This window comes from Crocuta crocuta, unplaced genomic scaffold, assembly GCF_008692635.1.
Source record: "Crocuta crocuta isolate KB4526 unplaced genomic scaffold, BGI_CrCroc_1.0 scaffold241, whole genome shotgun sequence".
NCBI lineage: Eukaryota > Metazoa > Chordata > Mammalia > Carnivora > Hyaenidae > Crocuta > Crocuta crocuta.
Window position 1 is genome coordinate 2782475 of NW_027527807.1, and position 2783 is coordinate 2785257.

Consider the following 2783-nt stretch of genomic DNA (forward strand, 5'->3'; position numbering starts at 1 on the left):
GCAGGGGCAGAGAGAGAGGGAGACACAGAATCCAAAGCAGGCTCCAGGCTCCAAGCTGTCAGCACAGAGCCTGATGCAGGGCTGGAACCCACGAACCGTAAGATCATGACCTGAGCCGAAGTCATAAGCTTAACCGACTGAGCCATCCACGTGCCCTGATTTTGACTCCATGGAAACTGATTAAGACTGGTGGTCTCCGGTGGTAGCTCGCCAGTTTGCCTTTTAAATAAGCGGTTTTTTTTTTCAAGTTTATTTATTTATTCTGAGAGAGAGATAATGGAGGTTGGGGGGGATGGGGAGAGGCAGAGAGTGGGACAGAGAATCCCAAGGGGCTCGAACTCACTGTGAGATCATGACCGGAGCCGAAATCAAGAGTAGGATGCTCAAGCGACTGAGCCACCCAGGCGCCCCGGAATATGATATCTTTTAATACAGCATCCATGCCCTGAAAGCAAACTTCCCATGACAGAGGTTGTGTGCTGTGCTTCCCTACTCGGGGGAACCCAAAGCGGGCCACTGGCTGCCACGGGGGTCACAGTAATCCCCCTGAGCTGGGGACGGAGGAAAGTCTATTTTCACTTTTCCCCATTAACATGTTAAGGGCATTTTGAAAAATGTTTATTTATTTTGAGAGAGAGAGAGAGAGACAGAACATGAGTGGGGGAGGGACAGAGAGAAAGGGAGAGAGAGAATCCCAAGCAGGCTTCCTGCTCAGCACAGAGCCCAGCTCGGGGCTTGATCCCATGAACTACAAGATCATGACCTGGGCCAAAATCAAAAGTCAGACTAAGCCACCCAGGCATCCCTCCCATTAACCCTTTAGAACAGAAGCCTTGAAAAGTTGAGAGAACGTGGCCATGTGGTATAAATTGTATATTAAATGACGTGGCATTATGTTATATTATATGGATCCTTACAGTACCTGTGGGAGTGTTGCCAGAAAGGGTGTGATACTTGGCCTGAGTGGCAAATTACTTACCTTCTCTGTCCCTCAATGTGTGTGTGTGTGTGTGTGTGTGTGTGTGTGTATCACACCTTTATTTGCAGAAGCAAAAACCAGGGCAACAACATCAGTATCTAGCAATAGGGGAGTAGTCAAATAAATTACAGTACATTCCAATGGTGCTGAAGTCCTACACATTCATTTAAAAAGCATTGTACGTTTTTAAAATTGAAGTTCAGTTGACATATGATATTATATTAGTCTCAGGTGTACAACATAGCGACGTGACAATTCTGTGTATTACACAATGCTCATCACTGTAAGTGTAGCTACCCTTTGTCACCATACAACGTTACTACATTATCATTGACTGTATTCCCCATGCTGTACTTTTCTTCCCTGTGACTTAGTTATTTTATAATCGACAGTTTGTGCCTCTTAACCCCCTTCACCAATTTTACCCCTCTCTGCCCAGTTCCCTTCCTTCTGGGAACCTCCGGTTTGTTCTCTGTATTTGTCTGTTTTTGCTTTGTCTGTCTTGTTTTGTTTGGTTTTTTAGATTCCACATATAAGCGAAATAATATGGTAATGGTCGTTCTTTGTCTTGACTTATTTCACTTAGCATAATACCCTCTAGGTCCATCCATGTTGTCACAAATGGCAAGATTTCATTCTTTTTTTATATAAAATGTTTATTTATTTTTATTTTGAGAGAGAGAGTGAGAGAGCANCCCCATTCTTTTAAAAAAAATTTTTTTAACGTATTTATTATTGAGAGACAGAGAGACACAGAGCATAAGCAGGGGAGGGGCTGAGGGAGGGGGAGACACAGAATCTGTCAGCACAGAGCCTGATGCAGGGCTGGAACTCACAAACCGCGAGATCATGACCTGAGCCGAAGTCCAATGCTTAACCGACTGAGCCACCCAGACGCCCCACCCCCATTCTTTTTTTATGGTTGTGTGCATATATATGACATGTGTCCATTCTTCTATCGCTGGACACTTGGGCGGTTTCCATATCTTAGCTATTTTAAATAATGCTGCAATAAACATATGGGTGTGTATCTTCCGGAATTCATGCTTGTTTCCCCCCTTTGGGTATGTGCCTCAGTATTTCAATCTGTAAAATGGACACAACAATTGCTACTTGTTTTAAAGATCAAATGAGATACTATGTAACAATTTAGAACTAAGAGGTCTAACCTGAAAAAGATCTGTGAGATAATGTGTGTACAGCGTTCAGCAGAGAACCAGGGACTTAAATATAGACATGCATTGGGGCGCCTGGGTGGCTTAGTCGGTTAAGCGTCCGACTTTCGTTTAGGTCATGATCTCACGGTTCGTGGGTTCGAGCCCTGCGTCGGGCTCTGTGCTGACTGCCAGCTCAGAGCCTGGAGCCTGTTTCAGTCTGTGACTCCCTCTCTCTGACTCTCCCCTGCTCACGCTGTCTCTCTCTCTCCTAGAAATAAATAAAAATATTTAAAAAAAATTAAAAAAAGAAATATAGACATGCATTAGCAGTATTATTTGCAGAGAAGTATTAGCAGTGAGTCTATCGTGTCCTCTGACGCTGAATTTCTTGAGTTCAAATCTCAGTTCTCTCTTACTAGTAGCTTTGTGGCTTTGGGCATGTTACTTGACTCTGCCTTAGTCTCCCCACCTGTAAAATGGGAATGAGAGCAGCACGTATCTCACAGAACCAGTGTAAGATGTCAACGAATTCACGTCCGTAAAAGAGTGCCTGGTACATAGTAAGTGTTCTCCAAGTGTTAGTTATTATTAGCAATAGTCATGCAAGTCGCTTCGCCCCAGATAAACTTGGCTTGCTTCAGGAGTTT

At 43.9% G+C, this 2783-nt stretch overlaps 1 protein-coding gene across 1 annotated transcript in view; it reads left to right on the forward strand.

Moving 5' to 3' along the window:
* Positions 1 to 2783, forward strand: part of ARHGEF6 (Rac/Cdc42 guanine nucleotide exchange factor 6) — a 111529-nt gene that overhangs the window by 2299 nt on the left and 106447 nt on the right. The gene's annotated exons all lie outside the window — the stretch shown is intronic.